This window comes from Anomaloglossus baeobatrachus, unplaced genomic scaffold (assembly GCF_048569485.1).
Source record: "Anomaloglossus baeobatrachus isolate aAnoBae1 unplaced genomic scaffold, aAnoBae1.hap1 Scaffold_3267, whole genome shotgun sequence".
NCBI lineage: Eukaryota > Metazoa > Chordata > Amphibia > Anura > Aromobatidae > Anomaloglossus > Anomaloglossus baeobatrachus.
The window spans coordinates 17,374-37,654 of NW_027442654.1; the positions used below are offsets into that span (position 1 = coordinate 17,374).

At 46.4% G+C, this 20,281-nt stretch overlaps 13 non-coding genes across 13 annotated transcripts; all 13 read right to left on the bottom strand.

Moving 5' to 3' along the window:
• Positions 1-115: 115 nt before the first annotated feature.
• Positions 116-306, bottom strand: LOC142270345 (U2 spliceosomal RNA). The gene has a single exon (XR_012735656.1). It is a non-coding gene; the product is annotated as a U2 spliceosomal RNA (small nuclear RNA).
• A 1,387-nt stretch (positions 307-1,693) lies between these two features.
• LOC142270346 (U2 spliceosomal RNA) lies at positions 1,694-1,884 on the bottom strand. The gene has a single exon (XR_012735657.1). It is a non-coding gene; the product is annotated as a U2 spliceosomal RNA (small nuclear RNA).
• A 1,387-nt stretch (positions 1,885-3,271) lies between these two features.
• LOC142270347 (U2 spliceosomal RNA) lies at positions 3,272-3,462 on the bottom strand. Its single transcript, XR_012735658.1, has one exon. It is a non-coding gene; the product is annotated as a U2 spliceosomal RNA (small nuclear RNA).
• Positions 3,463-4,849: 1,387 nt separating this feature from the next.
• On the bottom strand, positions 4,850-5,040 carry LOC142270348 (U2 spliceosomal RNA). The gene has a single exon (XR_012735659.1). It is a non-coding gene; the product is annotated as a U2 spliceosomal RNA (small nuclear RNA).
• A 1,387-nt stretch (positions 5,041-6,427) lies between these two features.
• On the bottom strand, positions 6,428-6,618 carry LOC142270350 (U2 spliceosomal RNA). Its single transcript, XR_012735660.1, has one exon. It is a non-coding gene; the product is annotated as a U2 spliceosomal RNA (small nuclear RNA).
• A 1,387-nt stretch (positions 6,619-8,005) lies between these two features.
• LOC142270352 (U2 spliceosomal RNA) lies at positions 8,006-8,196 on the bottom strand. Its single transcript, XR_012735662.1, has one exon. It is a non-coding gene; the product is annotated as a U2 spliceosomal RNA (small nuclear RNA).
• A 1,387-nt stretch (positions 8,197-9,583) lies between these two features.
• LOC142270353 (U2 spliceosomal RNA) lies at positions 9,584-9,774 on the bottom strand. The gene has a single exon (XR_012735663.1). It is a non-coding gene; the product is annotated as a U2 spliceosomal RNA (small nuclear RNA).
• A 1,387-nt stretch (positions 9,775-11,161) lies between these two features.
• Positions 11,162-11,352, bottom strand: LOC142270354 (U2 spliceosomal RNA). Its single transcript, XR_012735664.1, has one exon. It is a non-coding gene; the product is annotated as a U2 spliceosomal RNA (small nuclear RNA).
• A 1,387-nt stretch (positions 11,353-12,739) lies between these two features.
• Positions 12,740-12,930, bottom strand: LOC142270355 (U2 spliceosomal RNA). The gene has a single exon (XR_012735665.1). It is a non-coding gene; the product is annotated as a U2 spliceosomal RNA (small nuclear RNA).
• Positions 12,931-14,317: 1,387 nt separating this feature from the next.
• Positions 14,318-14,508, bottom strand: LOC142270356 (U2 spliceosomal RNA). The gene has a single exon (XR_012735666.1). It is a non-coding gene; the product is annotated as a U2 spliceosomal RNA (small nuclear RNA).
• Positions 14,509-15,895: 1,387 nt separating this feature from the next.
• Positions 15,896-16,086, bottom strand: LOC142270357 (U2 spliceosomal RNA). The gene has a single exon (XR_012735667.1). It is a non-coding gene; the product is annotated as a U2 spliceosomal RNA (small nuclear RNA).
• Positions 16,087-17,473: 1,387 nt separating this feature from the next.
• LOC142270358 (U2 spliceosomal RNA) lies at positions 17,474-17,664 on the bottom strand. Its single transcript, XR_012735668.1, has one exon. It is a non-coding gene; the product is annotated as a U2 spliceosomal RNA (small nuclear RNA).
• A 1,387-nt stretch (positions 17,665-19,051) lies between these two features.
• LOC142270359 (U2 spliceosomal RNA) lies at positions 19,052-19,242 on the bottom strand. The gene has a single exon (XR_012735669.1). It is a non-coding gene; the product is annotated as a U2 spliceosomal RNA (small nuclear RNA).
• Positions 19,243-20,281: the final 1,039 nt, after the last annotated feature.

The following is a 20,281-nucleotide window of genomic DNA, read 5'->3' on the forward strand; positions in this document are numbered from 1 at the left end:
AAAGTGAATGGGCCAAATTGAGGTGCATATGAAGACGTATGCTTTCTTCCAATTCATTAAATCGGGCTAATATGAATCAGGTGAATTGAGTTCTGCTTTTGGAAACTGGGTTAAGAAGGGGTGCACCGTTCCTGGAGGTACTGCAATACCAGGTCAATGCGTGGAGTGGACAGAGCAAGCTCTTTTTCCATCTCCCTGTTCTAAAAATCCATTTAATATATGGTCCCCAGATAGGGGACGTATCAGATATTAAACTGATAAGAACAGATACTACACTTGATCTTAGCCAAAAGGCCGAGAAGCGATAACCAGAATTGGTTTGGGCCTCGAGTGGCACCCTGGCCTATGCCGGACACATCTTAGGGAGAGAGAGCGAGAGGGAGACAAACCCACGCCTACACAAGACATTTTGTCACCCAAGCCAACCCTTGAAAAGGCTGCTTTGCAGAGCCAAAACAAGAAGAATGGTGCGTTTTGCAGCCGCCGCCCACTGCAATGAATCTGAATAACTCCTCCTTTAGGGCGCAAGCAACTCCCCTCCCCCTTGCAGTCTTTCCAATTCACGATACAAAAAGACGGACAGGACAGGTTGCCTGACTTTCCGTCACTGCCACCCTTTGCCATCCTTACCCGTAGAAAGCCCTTTCATCATCCCCAAACCCTAATCTTTTCCCTTTCCTTCCCAGCCCCCAAACCCTGCCCTCTGTACCTTTCTCACCACCCGCTTCCCTTCTCCTGTCATCCCCCTACCACCCGGGAAAAAAAGAGATTGCCCCCTCCTTCCACTAGCCCACCCTCCCACCCAAAGAACAACTTCTTCTGCGCAGCTTGTTTTCTAGGCAGCAGCGCTATTGTGATGTCATCGGGGGGCATTGTGACAAGCCGCCAGTGTTCCGTCTCTTCATGTTGTGCACAGTTCAAACGGAAAATACATCAACAGGCAGACTACAGAAAAGCTTACTATCAAAGGTTAGAGGGGGGCTTTCTCAGAGGGCTTTTTACAGTTTTTCTATTCCCAATTAGCCGTTTAAGTGTACTTATTGAAAGTAGTAATTCTTTCATAGGCCGCCCTTTCTTAGTATTTGACGTTCCTTATATTGCGGTATGAGGCTTCGCAGTAGGTTGCAAACATTCATCACCCATGACTGTCCCCAATTGAGCTCAGAAGCTCAATGTCTATCATGACCTCTCTTTTAGAATGTCCAAGAGCAAGCAAACTATTCCTCCAGGAGAGGGCGCCAACAGACTACTAAAGAGATCATCATTACTCAAAGAAAACCCCAAAAACCAATGCATGATAGGAATAAACAGGTAACTTTCTTTGGAGTGGAAGCGGAGAGATCGCACCAGATGCCAATTCTAGATGTTATCACACCTGTGGTCACTGCAGCAGCAGGTGAATCCACTTTGTCCAAAAGGGATCTATTCCATTCAATTGCAAATGATCTAGATAAGACAGAGAACTGCAGCACGGGGACATAGCCGAGTTGGTCAGGTTGAGTGGTGATGAGTTTGCTATTTGGATGAATAAAGAAAGTCAAAAGTGTGAAAGATAAAAAACAAAAGGAGGAAGTGTGAAAAGTGAATGGGCCAAATTGAGGTGCATATGAAGACGTATGCTTTCTTCCAATTCATTAAATCGGGCTAATATGAATCAGGTGAATTGAGTTCTGCTTTTGGAAACTGGGTTAAGAAGGGGTGCACCGTTCCTGGAGGTACTGCAATACCAGGTCAATGCGTGGAGTGGACAGAGCAAGCTCTTTTTCCATCTCCCTGTTCTAAAAATCCATTTAATATATGGTCCCCAGATAGGGGACGTATCAGATATTAAACTGATAAGAACAGATACTACACTTGATCTTAGCCAAAAGGCCGAGAAGCGATAACCAGAATTGGTTTGGGCCTCGAGTGGCACCCTGGCCTATGCCGGACACATCTTAGGGAGAGAGAGCGAGAGGGAGACAAACCCACGCCTACACAAGACATTTTGTCACCCAAGCCAACCCTTGAAAAGGCTGCTTTGCAGAGCCAAAACAAGAAGAATGGTGCGTTTTGCAGCCGCCGCCCACTGCAATGAATCTGAATAACTCCTCCTTTAGGGCGCAAGCAACTCCCCTCCCCCTTGCAGTCTTTCCAATTCACGATACAAAAAGACGGACAGGACAGGTTGCCTGACTTTCCGTCACTGCCACCCTTTGCCATCCTTACCCGTAGAAAGCCCTTTCATCATCCCCAAACCCTAATCTTTTCCCTTTCCTTCCCAGCCCCCAAACCCTGCCCTCTGTACCTTTCTCACCACCCGCTTCCCTTCTCCTGTCATCCCCCTACCACCCGGGAAAAAAAGAGATTGCCCCCTCCTTCCACTAGCCCACCCTCCCACCCAAAGAACAACTTCTTCTGCGCAGCTTGTTTTCTAGGCAGCAGCGCTATTGTGATGTCATCGGGGGGCATTGTGACAAGCCGCCAGTGTTCCGTCTCTTCATGTTGTGCACAGTTCAAACGGAAAATACATCAACAGGCAGACTACAGAAAAGCTTACTATCAAAGGTTAGAGGGGGGCTTTCTCAGAGGGCTTTTTACAGTTTTTCTATTCCCAATTAGCCGTTTAAGTGTACTTATTGAAAGTAGTAATTCTTTCATAGGCCGCCCTTTCTTAGTATTTGACGTTCCTTATATTGCGGTATGAGGCTTCGCAGTAGGTTGCAAACATTCATCACCCATGACTGTCCCCAATTGAGCTCAGAAGCTCAATGTCTATCATGACCTCTCTTTTAGAATGTCCAAGAGCAAGCAAACTATTCCTCCAGGAGAGGGCGCCAACAGACTACTAAAGAGATCATCATTACTCAAAGAAAACCCCAAAAACCAATGCATGATAGGAATAAACAGGTAACTTTCTTTGGAGTGGAAGCGGAGAGATCGCACCAGATGCCAATTCTAGATGTTATCACACCTGTGGTCACTGCAGCAGCAGGTGAATCCACTTTGTCCAAAAGGGATCTATTCCATTCAATTGCAAATGATCTAGATAAGACAGAGAACTGCAGCACGGGGACATAGCCGAGTTGGTCAGGTTGAGTGGTGATGAGTTTGCTATTTGGATGAATAAAGAAAGTCAAAAGTGTGAAAGATAAAAAACAAAAGGAGGAAGTGTGAAAAGTGAATGGGCCAAATTGAGGTGCATATGAAGACGTATGCTTTCTTCCAATTCATTAAATCGGGCTAATATGAATCAGGTGAATTGAGTTCTGCTTTTGGAAACTGGGTTAAGAAGGGGTGCACCGTTCCTGGAGGTACTGCAATACCAGGTCAATGCGTGGAGTGGACAGAGCAAGCTCTTTTTCCATCTCCCTGTTCTAAAAATCCATTTAATATATGGTCCCCAGATAGGGGACGTATCAGATATTAAACTGATAAGAACAGATACTACACTTGATCTTAGCCAAAAGGCCGAGAAGCGATAACCAGAATTGGTTTGGGCCTCGAGTGGCACCCTGGCCTATGCCGGACACATCTTAGGGAGAGAGAGCGAGAGGGAGACAAACCCACGCCTACACAAGACATTTTGTCACCCAAGCCAACCCTTGAAAAGGCTGCTTTGCAGAGCCAAAACAAGAAGAATGGTGCGTTTTGCAGCCGCCGCCCACTGCAATGAATCTGAATAACTCCTCCTTTAGGGCGCAAGCAACTCCCCTCCCCCTTGCAGTCTTTCCAATTCACGATACAAAAAGACGGACAGGACAGGTTGCCTGACTTTCCGTCACTGCCACCCTTTGCCATCCTTACCCGTAGAAAGCCCTTTCATCATCCCCAAACCCTAATCTTTTCCCTTTCCTTCCCAGCCCCCAAACCCTGCCCTCTGTACCTTTCTCACCACCCGCTTCCCTTCTCCTGTCATCCCCCTACCACCCGGGAAAAAAAGAGATTGCCCCCTCCTTCCACTAGCCCACCCTCCCACCCAAAGAACAACTTCTTCTGCGCAGCTTGTTTTCTAGGCAGCAGCGCTATTGTGATGTCATCGGGGGGCATTGTGACAAGCCGCCAGTGTTCCGTCTCTTCATGTTGTGCACAGTTCAAACGGAAAATACATCAACAGGCAGACTACAGAAAAGCTTACTATCAAAGGTTAGAGGGGGGCTTTCTCACAGGGCTTTTTACAGTTTTTCTATTCCCAATTAGCCGTTTAAGTGTACTTATTGAAAGTAGTAATTCTTTCATAGGCCGCCCTTTCTTAGTATTTGACGTTCCTTATATTGCGGTATGAGGCTTCGCAGTAGGTTGCAAACATTCATCACCCATGACTGTCCCCAATTGAGCTCAGAAGCTCAATGTCTATCATGACCTCTCTTTTAGAATGTCCAAGAGCAAGCAAACTATTCCTCCAGGAGAGGGCGCCAACAGACTACTAAAGAGATCATCATTACTCAAAGAAAACCCCAAAAACCAATGCATGATAGGAATAAACAGGTAACTTTCTTTGGAGTGGAAGCGGAGAGATCGCACCAGATGCCAATTCTAGATGTTATCACACCTGTGGTCACTGCAGCAGCAGGTGAATCCACTTTGTCCAAAAGGGATCTATTCCATTCAATTGCAAATGATCTAGATAAGACAGAGAACTGCAGCACGGGGACATAGCCGAGTTGGTCAGGTTGAGTGGTGATGAGTTTGCTATTTGGATGAATAAAGAAAGTCAAAAGTGTGAAAGATAAAAAACAAAAGGAGGAAGTGTGAAAAGTGAATGGGCCAAATTGAGGTGCATATGAAGACGTATGCTTTCTTCCAATTCATTAAATCGGGCTAATATGAATCAGGTGAATTGAGTTCTGCTTTTGGAAACTGGGTTAAGAAGGGGTGCACCGTTCCTGGAGGTACTGCAATACCAGGTCAATGCGTGGAGTGGACAGAGCAAGCTCTTTTTCCATCTCCCTGTTCTAAAAATCCATTTAATATATGGTCCCCAGATAGGGGACGTATCAGATATTAAACTGATAAGAACAGATACTACACTTGATCTTAGCCAAAAGGCCGAGAAGCGATAACCAGAATTGGTTTGGGCCTCGAGTGGCACCCTGGCCTATGCCGGACACATCTTAGGGAGAGAGAGCGAGAGGGAGACAAACCCACGCCTACACAAGACATTTTGTCACCCAAGCCAACCCTTGAAAAGGCTGCTTTGCAGAGCCAAAACAAGAAGAATGGTGCGTTTTGCAGCCGCCGCCCACTGCAATGAATCTGAATAACTCCTCCTTTAGGGCGCAAGCAACTCCCCTCCCCCTTGCAGTCTTTCCAATTCACGATACAAAAAGACGGACAGGACAGGTTGCCTGACTTTCCGTCACTGCCACCCTTTGCCATCCTTACCCGTAGAAAGCCCTTTCATCATCCCCAAACCCTAATCTTTTCCCTTTCCTTCCCAGCCCCCAAACCCTGCCCTCTGTACCTTTCTCACCACCCGCTTCCCTTCTCCTGTCATCCCCCTACCACCCGGGAAAAAAAGAGATTGCCCCCTCCTTCCACTAGCCCACCCTCCCACCCAAAGAACAACTTCTTCTGCGCAGCTTGTTTTCTAGGCAGCAGCGCTATTGTGATGTCATCGGGGGGCATTGTGACAAGCCGCCAGTGTTCCGTCTCTTCATGTTGTGCACAGTTCAAACGGAAAATACATCAACAGGCAGACTACAGAAAAGCTTACTATCAAAGGTTAGAGGGGGGCTTTCTCAGAGGGCTTTTTACAGTTTTTCTATTCCCAATTAGCCGTTTAAGTGTACTTATTGAAAGTAGTAATTCTTTCATAGGCCGCCCTTTCTTAGTATTTGACGTTCCTTATATTGCGGTATGAGGCTTCGCAGTAGGTTGCAAACATTCATCACCCATGACTGTCCCCAATTGAGCTCAGAAGCTCAATGTCTATCATGACCTCTCTTTTAGAATGTCCAAGAGCAAGCAAACTATTCCTCCAGGAGAGGGCGCCAACAGACTACTAAAGAGATCATCATTACTCAAAGAAAACCCCAAAAACCAATGCATGATAGGAATAAACAGGTAACTTTCTTTGGAGTGGAAGCGGAGAGATCGCACCAGATGCCAATTCTAGATGTTATCACACCTGTGGTCACTGCAGCAGCAGGTGAATCCACTTTGTCCAAAAGGGATCTATTCCATTCAATTGCAAATGATCTAGATAAGACAGAGAACTGCAGCACGGGGACATAGCCGAGTTGGTCAGGTTGAGTGGTGATGAGTTTGCTATTTGGATGAATAAAGAAAGTCAAAAGTGTGAAAGATAAAAAACAAAAGGAGGAAGTGTGAAAAGTGAATGGGCCAAATTGAGGTGCATATGAAGACGTATGCTTTCTTCCAATTCATTAAATCGGGCTAATATGAATCAGGTGAATTGAGTTCTGCTTTTGGAAACTGGGTTAAGAAGGGGTGCACCGTTCCTGGAGGTACTGCAATACCAGGTCAATGCGTGGAGTGGACAGAGCAAGCTCTTTTTCCATCTCCCTGTTCTAAAAATCCATTTAATATATGGTCCCCAGATAGGGGACGTATCAGATATTAAACTGATAAGAACAGATACTACACTTGATCTTAGCCAAAAGGCCGAGAAGCGATAACCAGAATTGGTTTGGGCCTCGAGTGGCACCCTGGCCTATGCCGGACACATCTTAGGGAGAGAGAGCGAGAGGGAGACAAACCCACGCCTACACAAGACATTTTGTCACCCAAGCCAACCCTTGAAAAGGCTGCTTTGCAGAGCCAAAACAAGAAGAATGGTGCGTTTTGCAGCCGCCGCCCACTGCAATGAATCTGAATAACTCCTCCTTTAGGGCGCAAGCAACTCCCCTCCCCCTTGCAGTCTTTCCAATTCACGATACAAAAAGACGGACAGGACAGGTTGCCTGACTTTCCGTCACTGCCACCCTTTGCCATCCTTACCCGTAGAAAGCCCTTTCATCATCCCCAAACCCTAATCTTTTCCCTTTCCTTCCCAGCCCCCAAACCCTGCCCTCTGTACCTTTCTCACCACCCGCTTCCCTTCTCCTGTCATCCCCCTACCACCCGGGAAAAAAAGAGATTGCCCCCTCCTTCCACTAGCCCACCCTCCCACCCAAAGAACAACTTCTTCTGCGCAGCTTGTTTTCTAGGCAGCAGCGCTATTGTGATGTCATCGGGGGGCATTGTGACAAGCCGCCAGTGTTCCGTCTCTTCATGTTGTGCACAGTTCAAACGGAAAATACATCAACAGGCAGACTACAGAAAAGCTTACTATCAAAGGTTAGAGGGGGGCTTTCTCAGAGGGCTTTTTACAGTTTTTCTATTCCCAATTAGCCGTTTAAGTGTACTTATTGAAAGTAGTAATTCTTTCATAGGCCGCCCTTTCTTAGTATTTGACGTTCCTTATATTGCGGTATGAGGCTTCGCAGTAGGTTGCAAACATTCATCACCCATGACTGTCCCCAATTGAGCTCAGAAGCTCAATGTCTATCATGACCTCTCTTTTAGAATGTCCAAGAGCAAGCAAACTATTCCTCCAGGAGAGGGCGCCAACAGACTACTAAAGAGATCATCATTACTCAAAGAAAACCCCAAAAACCAATGCATGATAGGAATAAACAGGTAACTTTCTTTGGAGTGGAAGCGGAGAGATCGCACCAGATGCCAATTCTAGATGTTATCACACCTGTGGTCACTGCAGCAGCAGGTGAATCCACTTTGTCCAAAAGGGATCTATTCCATTCAATTGCAAATGATCTAGATAAGACAGAGAACTGCAGCACGGGGACATAGCCGAGTTGGTCAGGTTGAGTGGTGATGAGTTTGCTATTTGGATGAATAAAGAAAGTCAAAAGTGTGAAAGATAAAAAACAAAAGGAGGAAGTGTGAAAAGTGAATGGGCCAAATTGAGGTGCATATGAAGACGTATGCTTTCTTCCAATTCATTAAATCGGGCTAATATGAATCAGGTGAATTGAGTTCTGCTTTTGGAAACTGGGTTAAGAAGGGGTGCACCGTTCCTGGAGGTACTGCAATACCAGGTCAATGCGTGGAGTGGACAGAGCAAGCTCTTTTTCCATCTCCCTGTTCTAAAAATCCATTTAATATATGGTCCCCAGATAGGGGACGTATCAGATATTAAACTGATAAGAACAGATACTACACTTGATCTTAGCCAAAAGGCCGAGAAGCGATAACCAGAATTGGTTTGGGCCTCGAGTGGCACCCTGGCCTATGCCGGACACATCTTAGGGAGAGAGAGCGAGAGGGAGACAAACCCACGCCTACACAAGACATTTTGTCACCCAAGCCAACCCTTGAAAAGGCTGCTTTGCAGAGCCAAAACAAGAAGAATGGTGCGTTTTGCAGCCGCCGCCCACTGCAATGAATCTGAATAACTCCTCCTTTAGGGCGCAAGCAACTCCCCTCCCCCTTGCAGTCTTTCCAATTCACGATACAAAAAGACGGACAGGACAGGTTGCCTGACTTTCCGTCACTGCCACCCTTTGCCATCCTTACCCGTAGAAAGCCCTTTCATCATCCCCAAACCCTAATCTTTTCCCTTTCCTTCCCAGCCCCCAAACCCTGCCCTCTGTACCTTTCTCACCACCCGCTTCCCTTCTCCTGTCATCCCCCTACCACCCGGGAAAAAAAGAGATTGCCCCCTCCTTCCACTAGCCCACCCTCCCACCCAAAGAACAACTTCTTCTGCGCAGCTTGTTTTCTAGGCAGCAGCGCTATTGTGATGTCATCGGGGGGCATTGTGACAAGCCGCCAGTGTTCCGTCTCTTCATGTTGTGCACAGTTCAAACGGAAAATACATCAACAGGCAGACTACAGAAAAGCTTACTATCAAAGGTTAGAGGGGGGCTTTCTCAGAGGGCTTTTTACAGTTTTTCTATTCCCAATTAGCCGTTTAAGTGTACTTATTGAAAGTAGTAATTCTTTCATAGGCCGCCCTTTCTTAGTATTTGACGTTCCTTATATTGCGGTATGAGGCTTCGCAGTAGGTTGCAAACATTCATCACCCATGACTGTCCCCAATTGAGCTCAGAAGCTCAATGTCTATCATGACCTCTCTTTTAGAATGTCCAAGAGCAAGCAAACTATTCCTCCAGGAGAGGGCGCCAACAGACTACTAAAGAGATCATCATTACTCAAAGAAAACCCCAAAAACCAATGCATGATAGGAATAAACAGGTAACTTTCTTTGGAGTGGAAGCGGAGAGATCGCACCAGATGCCAATTCTAGATGTTATCACACCTGTGGTCACTGCAGCAGCAGGTGAATCCACTTTGTCCAAAAGGGATCTATTCCATTCAATTGCAAATGATCTAGATAAGACAGAGAACTGCAGCACGGGGACATAGCCGAGTTGGTCAGGTTGAGTGGTGATGAGTTTGCTATTTGGATGAATAAAGAAAGTCAAAAGTGTGAAAGATAAAAAACAAAAGGAGGAAGTGTGAAAAGTGAATGGGCCAAATTGAGGTGCATATGAAGACGTATGCTTTCTTCCAATTCATTAAATCGGGCTAATATGAATCAGGTGAATTGAGTTCTGCTTTTGGAAACTGGGTTAAGAAGGGGTGCACCGTTCCTGGAGGTACTGCAATACCAGGTCAATGCGTGGAGTGGACAGAGCAAGCTCTTTTTCCATCTCCCTGTTCTAAAAATCCATTTAATATATGGTCCCCAGATAGGGGACGTATCAGATATTAAACTGATAAGAACAGATACTACACTTGATCTTAGCCAAAAGGCCGAGAAGCGATAACCAGAATTGGTTTGGGCCTCGAGTGGCACCCTGGCCTATGCCGGACACATCTTAGGGAGAGAGAGCGAGAGGGAGACAAACCCACGCCTACACAAGACATTTTGTCACCCAAGCCAACCCTTGAAAAGGCTGCTTTGCAGAGCCAAAACAAGAAGAATGGTGCGTTTTGCAGCCGCCGCCCACTGCAATGAATCTGAATAACTCCTCCTTTAGGGCGCAAGCAACTCCCCTCCCCCTTGCAGTCTTTCCAATTCACGATACAAAAAGACGGACAGGACAGGTTGCCTGACTTTCCGTCACTGCCACCCTTTGCCATCCTTACCCGTAGAAAGCCCTTTCATCATCCCCAAACCCTAATCTTTTCCCTTTCCTTCCCAGCCCCCAAACCCTGCCCTCTGTACCTTTCTCACCACCCGCTTCCCTTCTCCTGTCATCCCCCTACCACCCGGGAAAAAAAGAGATTGCCCCCTCCTTCCACTAGCCCACCCTCCCACCCAAAGAACAACTTCTTCTGCGCAGCTTGTTTTCTAGGCAGCAGCGCTATTGTGATGTCATCGGGGGGCATTGTGACAAGCCGCCAGTGTTCCGTCTCTTCATGTTGTGCACAGTTCAAACGGAAAATACATCAACAGGCAGACTACAGAAAAGCTTACTATCAAAGGTTAGAGGGGGGCTTTCTCAGAGGGCTTTTTACAGTTTTTCTATTCCCAATTAGCCGTTTAAGTGTACTTATTGAAAGTAGTAATTCTTTCATAGGCCGCCCTTTCTTAGTATTTGACGTTCCTTATATTGCGGTATGAGGCTTCGCAGTAGGTTGCAAACATTCATCACCCATGACTGTCCCCAATTGAGCTCAGAAGCTCAATGTCTATCATGACCTCTCTTTTAGAATGTCCAAGAGCAAGCAAACTATTCCTCCAGGAGAGGGCGCCAACAGACTACTAAAGAGATCATCATTACTCAAAGAAAACCCCAAAAACCAATGCATGATAGGAATAAACAGGTAACTTTCTTTGGAGTGGAAGCGGAGAGATCGCACCAGATGCCAATTCTAGATGTTATCACACCTGTGGTCACTGCAGCAGCAGGTGAATCCACTTTGTCCAAAAGGGATCTATTCCATTCAATTGCAAATGATCTAGATAAGACAGAGAACTGCAGCACGGGGACATAGCCGAGTTGGTCAGGTTGAGTGGTGATGAGTTTGCTATTTGGATGAATAAAGAAAGTCAAAAGTGTGAAAGATAAAAAACAAAAGGAGGAAGTGTGAAAAGTGAATGGGCCAAATTGAGGTGCATATGAAGACGTATGCTTTCTTCCAATTCATTAAATCGGGCTAATATGAATCAGGTGAATTGAGTTCTGCTTTTGGAAACTGGGTTAAGAAGGGGTGCACCGTTCCTGGAGGTACTGCAATACCAGGTCAATGCGTGGAGTGGACAGAGCAAGCTCTTTTTCCATCTCCCTGTTCTAAAAATCCATTTAATATATGGTCCCCAGATAGGGGACGTATCAGATATTAAACTGATAAGAACAGATACTACACTTGATCTTAGCCAAAAGGCCGAGAAGCGATAACCAGAATTGGTTTGGGCCTCGAGTGGCACCCTGGCCTATGCCGGACACATCTTAGGGAGAGAGAGCGAGAGGGAGACAAACCCACGCCTACACAAGACATTTTGTCACCCAAGCCAACCCTTGAAAAGGCTGCTTTGCAGAGCCAAAACAAGAAGAATGGTGCGTTTTGCAGCCGCCGCCCACTGCAATGAATCTGAATAACTCCTCCTTTAGGGCGCAAGCAACTCCCCTCCCCCTTGCAGTCTTTCCAATTCACGATACAAAAAGACGGACAGGACAGGTTGCCTGACTTTCCGTCACTGCCACCCTTTGCCATCCTTACCCGTAGAAAGCCCTTTCATCATCCCCAAACCCTAATCTTTTCCCTTTCCTTCCCAGCCCCCAAACCCTGCCCTCTGTACCTTTCTCACCACCCGCTTCCCTTCTCCTGTCATCCCCCTACCACCCGGGAAAAAAAGAGATTGCCCCCTCCTTCCACTAGCCCACCCTCCCACCCAAAGAACAACTTCTTCTGCGCAGCTTGTTTTCTAGGCAGCAGCGCTATTGTGATGTCATCGGGGGGCATTGTGACAAGCCGCCAGTGTTCCGTCTCTTCATGTTGTGCACAGTTCAAACGGAAAATACATCAACAGGCAGACTACAGAAAAGCTTACTATCAAAGGTTAGAGGGGGGCTTTCTCAGAGGGCTTTTTACAGTTTTTCTATTCCCAATTAGCCGTTTAAGTGTACTTATTGAAAGTAGTAATTCTTTCATAGGCCGCCCTTTCTTAGTATTTGACGTTCCTTATATTGCGGTATGAGGCTTCGCAGTAGGTTGCAAACATTCATCACCCATGACTGTCCCCAATTGAGCTCAGAAGCTCAATGTCTATCATGACCTCTCTTTTAGAATGTCCAAGAGCAAGCAAACTATTCCTCCAGGAGAGGGCGCCAACAGACTACTAAAGAGATCATCATTACTCAAAGAAAACCCCAAAAACCAATGCATGATAGGAATAAACAGGTAACTTTCTTTGGAGTGGAAGCGGAGAGATCGCACCAGATGCCAATTCTAGATGTTATCACACCTGTGGTCACTGCAGCAGCAGGTGAATCCACTTTGTCCAAAAGGGATCTATTCCATTCAATTGCAAATGATCTAGATAAGACAGAGAACTGCAGCACGGGGACATAGCCGAGTTGGTCAGGTTGAGTGGTGATGAGTTTGCTATTTGGATGAATAAAGAAAGTCAAAAGTGTGAAAGATAAAAAACAAAAGGAGGAAGTGTGAAAAGTGAATGGGCCAAATTGAGGTGCATATGAAGACGTATGCTTTCTTCCAATTCATTAAATCGGGCTAATATGAATCAGGTGAATTGAGTTCTGCTTTTGGAAACTGGGTTAAGAAGGGGTGCACCGTTCCTGGAGGTACTGCAATACCAGGTCAATGCGTGGAGTGGACAGAGCAAGCTCTTTTTCCATCTCCCTGTTCTAAAAATCCATTTAATATATGGTCCCCAGATAGGGGACGTATCAGATATTAAACTGATAAGAACAGATACTACACTTGATCTTAGCCAAAAGGCCGAGAAGCGATAACCAGAATTGGTTTGGGCCTCGAGTGGCACCCTGGCCTATGCCGGACACATCTTAGGGAGAGAGAGCGAGAGGGAGACAAACCCACGCCTACACAAGACATTTTGTCACCCAAGCCAACCCTTGAAAAGGCTGCTTTGCAGAGCCAAAACAAGAAGAATGGTGCGTTTTGCAGCCGCCGCCCACTGCAATGAATCTGAATAACTCCTCCTTTAGGGCGCAAGCAACTCCCCTCCCCCTTGCAGTCTTTCCAATTCACGATACAAAAAGACGGACAGGACAGGTTGCCTGACTTTCCGTCACTGCCACCCTTTGCCATCCTTACCCGTAGAAAGCCCTTTCATCATCCCCAAACCCTAATCTTTTCCCTTTCCTTCCCAGCCCCCAAACCCTGCCCTCTGTACCTTTCTCACCACCCGCTTCCCTTCTCCTGTCATCCCCCTACCACCCGGGAAAAAAAGAGATTGCCCCCTCCTTCCACTAGCCCACCCTCCCACCCAAAGAACAACTTCTTCTGCGCAGCTTGTTTTCTAGGCAGCAGCGCTATTGTGATGTCATCGGGGGGCATTGTGACAAGCCGCCAGTGTTCCGTCTCTTCATGTTGTGCACAGTTCAAACGGAAAATACATCAACAGGCAGACTACAGAAAAGCTTACTATCAAAGGTTAGAGGGGGGCTTTCTCAGAGGGCTTTTTACAGTTTTTCTATTCCCAATTAGCCGTTTAAGTGTACTTATTGAAAGTAGTAATTCTTTCATAGGCCGCCCTTTCTTAGTATTTGACGTTCCTTATATTGCGGTATGAGGCTTCGCAGTAGGTTGCAAACATTCATCACCCATGACTGTCCCCAATTGAGCTCAGAAGCTCAATGTCTATCATGACCTCTCTTTTAGAATGTCCAAGAGCAAGCAAACTATTCCTCCAGGAGAGGGCGCCAACAGACTACTAAAGAGATCATCATTACTCAAAGAAAACCCCAAAAACCAATGCATGATAGGAATAAACAGGTAACTTTCTTTGGAGTGGAAGCGGAGAGATCGCACCAGATGCCAATTCTAGATGTTATCACACCTGTGGTCACTGCAGCAGCAGGTGAATCCACTTTGTCCAAAAGGGATCTATTCCATTCAATTGCAAATGATCTAGATAAGACAGAGAACTGCAGCACGGGGACATAGCCGAGTTGGTCAGGTTGAGTGGTGATGAGTTTGCTATTTGGATGAATAAAGAAAGTCAAAAGTGTGAAAGATAAAAAACAAAAGGAGGAAGTGTGAAAAGTGAATGGGCCAAATTGAGGTGCATATGAAGACGTATGCTTTCTTCCAATTCATTAAATCGGGCTAATATGAATCAGGTGAATTGAGTTCTGCTTTTGGAAACTGGGTTAAGAAGGGGTGCACCGTTCCTGGAGGTACTGCAATACCAGGTCAATGCGTGGAGTGGACAGAGCAAGCTCTTTTTCCATCTCCCTGTTCTAAAAATCCATTTAATATATGGTCCCCAGATAGGGGACGTATCAGATATTAAACTGATAAGAACAGATACTACACTTGATCTTAGCCAAAAGGCCGAGAAGCGATAACCAGAATTGGTTTGGGCCTCGAGTGGCACCCTGGCCTATGCCGGACACATCTTAGGGAGAGAGAGCGAGAGGGAGACAAACCCACGCCTACACAAGACATTTTGTCACCCAAGCCAACCCTTGAAAAGGCTGCTTTGCAGAGCCAAAACAAGAAGAATGGTGCGTTTTGCAGCCGCCGCCCACTGCAATGAATCTGAATAACTCCTCCTTTAGGGCGCAAGCAACTCCCCTCCCCCTTGCAGTCTTTCCAATTCACGATACAAAAAGACGGACAGGACAGGTTGCCTGACTTTCCGTCACTGCCACCCTTTGCCATCCTTACCCGTAGAAAGCCCTTTCATCATCCCCAAACCCTAATCTTTTCCCTTTCCTTCCCAGCCCCCAAACCCTGCCCTCTGTACCTTTCTCACCACCCGCTTCCCTTCTCCTGTCATCCCCCTACCACCCGGGAAAAAAAGAGATTGCCCCCTCCTTCCACTAGCCCACCCTCCCACCCAAAGAACAACTTCTTCTGCGCAGCTTGTTTTCTAGGCAGCAGCGCTATTGTGATGTCATCGGGGGGCATTGTGACAAGCCGCCAGTGTTCCGTCTCTTCATGTTGTGCACAGTTCAAACGGAAAATACATCAACAGGCAGACTACAGAAAAGCTTACTATCAAAGGTTAGAGGGGGGCTTTCTCAGAGGGCTTTTTACAGTTTTTCTATTCCCAATTAGCCGTTTAAGTGTACTTATTGAAAGTAGTAATTCTTTCATAGGCCGCCCTTTCTTAGTATTTGACGTTCCTTATATTGCGGTATGAGGCTTCGCAGTAGGTTGCAAACATTCATCACCCATGACTGTCCCCAATTGAGCTCAGAAGCTCAATGTCTATCATGACCTCTCTTTTAGAATGTCCAAGAGCAAGCAAACTATTCCTCCAGGAGAGGGCGCCAACAGACTACTAAAGAGATCATCATTACTCAAAGAAAACCCCAAAAACCAATGCATGATAGGAATAAACAGGTAACTTTCTTTGGAGTGGAAGCGGAGAGATCGCACCAGATGCCAATTCTAGATGTTATCACACCTGTGGTCACTGCAGCAGCAGGTGAATCCACTTTGTCCAAAAGGGATCTATTCCATTCAATTGCAAATGATCTAGATAAGACAGAGAACTGCAGCACGGGGACATAGCCGAGTTGGTCAGGTTGAGTGGTGATGAGTTTGCTATTTGGATGAATAAAGAAAGTCAAAAGTGTGAAAGATAAAAAACAAAAGGAGGAAGTGTGAAAAGTGAATGGGCCAAATTGAGGTGCATATGAAGACGTATGCTTTCTTCCAATTCATTAAATCGGGCTAATATGAATCAGGTGAATTGAGTTCTGCTTTTGGAAACTGGGTTAAGAAGGGGTGCACCGTTCCTGGAGGTACTGCAATACCAGGTCAATGCGTGGAGTGGACAGAGCAAGCTCTTTTTCCATCTCCCTGTTCTAAAAATCCATTTAATATATGGTCCCCAGATAGGGGACGTATCAGATATTAAACTGATAAGAACAGATACTACACTTGATCTTAGCCAAAAGGCCGAGAAGCGATAACCAGAATTGGTTTGGGCCTCGAGTGGCACCCTGGCCTATGCCGGACACATCTTAGGGAGAGAGAGCGAGAGGGAGACAAACCCACGCCTACACAAGACATTTTGTCACCCAAGCCAACCCTTGAAAAGGCTGCTTTGCAGAGCCAAAACAAGAAGAATGGTGCGTTTTGCAGCCGCCGCCCACTGCAATGAATCTGAATAACTCCTCCTTTAGGGCGCAAGCAACTCCCCTCCCCCTTGCAGTCTTTCCAATTCACGATACAAAAAGACGGACAGGACAGGTTGCCTGACTTTCCGTCACTGCCACCCTTTGCCATCCTTACCCGTAGAAAGCCCTTTCATCATCCCCAAACCCTAATCTTTTCCCTTTCCTTCCCAGCCCCCAAACCCTGCCCTCTGTACCTTTCTCACCACCCGCTTCCCTTCTCCTGTCATCCCCCTACCACCCGGGAAAAAAAGAGATTGCCCCCTCCTTCCACTAGCCCACCCTCCCACCCAAAGAACAACTTCTTCTGCGCAGCTTGTTTTCTAGGCAGCAGCGCTATTGTGATGTCATCGGGGGGCATTGTGACAAGCCGCCAGTGTTCCGTCTCTTCATGTTGTGCACAGTTCAAACGGAAAATACATCAACAGGCAGACTACAGAAAAGCTTACTATCAAAGGTTAGAGGGGGGCTTTCTCAGAGGGCTTTTTACAGTTTTTCTATTCCCAATTAGCCGTTTAAGTGTACTTATTGAAAGTAGTAATTCTTTCATAGGCCGCCCTTTCTTAGTATTTGACGTTCCTTATATTGCGGTATGAGGCTTCGCAGTAGGTTGCAAACATTCATCACCCATGACTGTCCCCAATTGAGCTCAGAAGCTCAATGTCTATCATGACCTCTCTTTTAGAATGTCCAAGAGCAAGCAAACTATTCCTCCAGGAGAGGGCGCCAACAGACTACTAAAGAGATCATCATTACTCAAAGAAAACCCCAAAAACCAATGCATGATAGGAATAAACAGGTAACTTTCTTTGGAGTGGAAGCGGAGAGATCGCACCAGATGCCAATTCTAGATGTTATCACACCTGTGGTCACTGCAGCAGCAGGTGAATCCACTTTGTCCAAAAGGGATCTATTCCATTCAATTGCAAATGATCTAGATAAGACAGAGAACTGCAGCACGGGGACATAGCCGAGTTGGTCAGGTTGAGTGGTGATGAGTTTGCTATTTGGATGAATAAAGAAAGTCAAAAGTGTGAAAGATAAAAAACAAAAGGAGGAAGTGTGAAAAGTGAATGGGCCAAATTGAGGTGCATATGAAGACGTATGCTTTCTTCCAATTCATTAAATCGGGCTAATATGAATCAGGTGAATTGAGTTCTGCTTTTGGAAACTGGGTTAAGAAGGGGTGCACCGTTCCTGGAGGTACTGCAATACCAGGTCAATGCGTGGAGTGGACAGAGCAAGCTCTTTTTCCATCTCCCTGTTCTAAAAATCCATTTAATATATGGTCCCCAGATAGGGGACGTATCAGATATTAAACTGATAAGAACAGATACTACACTTGATCTTAGCCAAAAGGCCGAGAAGCGATAACCAGAATTGGTTTGGGCCTCGAGTGGCACCCTGGCCTATGCCGGACACATCTTAGGGAGAGAGAGCGAGAGGGAGACAAACCCACGCCTACACAAGACATTTTGTCACCCAAGCCAACCCTTGAAAAGGCTGCTTTGCAGAGCCAAAACAAGAAGAATGGTGCGTTTTGCAGCCGCCGCCCACTGCAATGAATCTGAATAACTCCTCCTTTAGGGCGCAAGCAACTCCCCTCCCCCTTGCAGTCTTTCCAATTCACGATACAAAAAGACGGACAGGACAGGTTGCCTGACTTTCCGTCACTGCCACCCTTTGCCATCCTTACCCGTAGAAAGCCCTTTCATCATCCCCAAACCCTAATCTTTTCCCTTTCCTTCCCAGCCCCCAAACCCTGCCCTCTGTACCTTTCTCACCACCCGCTTCCCTTCTCCTGTCATCCCCCTACCACCCGGGAAAAAAAGAGATTGCCCCCTCCTTCCACTAGCCCACCCTCCCACCCAAAGAACAACTTCTTCTGCGCAGCTTGTTTTCTAGGCAGCAGCGCTATTGTGATGTCATCGGGGGGCATTGTGACAAGCCGCCAGTGTTCCGTCTCTTCATGTTGTGCACAGTTCAAACGGAAAATACATCAACAGGCAGACTACAGAAAAGCTTACTATCAAAGGTTAGAGGGGGGCTTTCTCAGAGGGCTTTTTACAGTTTTTCTATTCCCAATTAGCCGTTTAAGTGTACTTATTGAAAGTAGTAATTCTTTCATAGGCCGCCCTTTCTTAGTATTTGACGTTCCTTATATTGCGGTATGAGGCTTCGCAGTAGGTTGCAAACATTCATCACCCATGACTGTCCCCAATTGAGCTCAGAAGCTCAATGTCTATCATGACCTCTCTTTTAGAATGTCCAAGAGCAAGCAAACTATTCCTCCAGGAGAGGGCGCCAACAGACTACTAAAGAGATCATCATTACTCAAAGAAAACCCCAAAAACCAATGCATGATAGGAATAAACAGGTAACTTTCTTTGGAGTGGAAGCGGAGAGATCGCACCAGATGCCAATTCTAGATGTTATCACACCTGTGGTCACTGCAGCAGCAGGTGAATCCACTTTGTCCAAAAGGGATCTATTCCATTCAATTGCAAATGATCTAGATAAGACAGAGAACTGCAGCACGGGGACATAGCCGAGTTGGTCAGGTTGAGTGGTGATGAGTTTGCTATTTGGATGAATAAAGAAAGTCAAAAGTGTGAAAGATAAAAAACAAAAGGAGGAAGTGTGAAAAGTGAATGGGCCAAATTGAGGTGCATATGAAGACGTATGCTTTCTTCCAATTCATTAAATCGGGCTAATATGAATCAGGTGAATTGAGTTCTGCTTTTGGAAACTGGGTTAAGAAGGGGTGCACCGTTCCTGGAGGTACTGCAATACCAGGTCAATGCGTGGAGTGGACAGAGCAAGCTCTTTTTCCATCTCCCTGTTCTAAAAATCCATTTAATATATGGTCCCCAGATAGGGGACGTATCAGATATTAAACTGATAAGAACAGATACTACACTTGATCTTAGCCAAAAGGCCGAGAAGCGATAACCAGAATTGGTTTGGGCCTCGAGTGGCACCCTGGCCTATGCCGGACACATCTTAGGGAGAGAGAGCGAGAGGGAGACAAACCCACGCCTACACAAGACATTTTGTCACCCAAGCCAACCCTTGAAAAGGCTGCTTTGCAGAGCCAAAACAAGAAGAATGGTGCGTTTTGCAGCCGCCGCCCACTGCAATGAATCTGAATAACTCCTCCTTTAGGGCGCAAGCAACTCCCCTCCCCCTTGCAGTCTTTCCAATTCACGATACAAAAAGACGGACAGGACAGGTTGCCTGACTTTCCGTCACTGCCACCCTTTGCCATCCTTACCCGTAGAAAGCCCTTTCATCATCCCCAAACCCTAATCTTTTCCCTTTCCTTCCCAGCCCCCAAACCCTGCCCTCTGTACCTTTCTCACCACCCGCTTCCCTTCTCCTGTCATCCCCCTACCACCCGGGAAAAAAAGAGATTGCCCCCTCCTTCCACTAGCCCACCCTCCCACCCAAAGAACAACTTCTTCTGCGCAGCTTGTTTTCTAGGCAGCAGCGCTATTGTGATGTCATCGGGGGGCATTGTGACAAGCCGCCAGTGTTCCGTCTCTTCATGTTGTGCACAGTTCAAACGGAAAATACATCAACAGGCAGACTACAGAAAAGCTTACTATCAAAGGTTAGAGGGGGGCTTTCTCAGAGGGCTTTTTACAGTTTTTCTATTCCCAATTAGCCGTTTAAGTGTACTTATTGAAAGTAGTAATTCTTTCATAGGCCGCCCTTTCTTAGTATTTGACGTTCCTTATATTGCGGTATGAGGCTTCGCAGTAGGTTGCAAACATTCATCACCCATGACTGTCCCCAATTGAGCTCAGAAGCTCAATGTCTATCATGACCTCTCTTTTAGAATGTCCAAGAGCAAGCAAACTATTCCTCCAGGAGAGGGCGCCAACAGACTACTAAAGAGATCATCATTACTCAAAGAAAACCCCAAAAACCAATGCATGATAGGAATAAACAGGTAACTTTCTTTGGAGTGGAAGCGGAGAGATCGC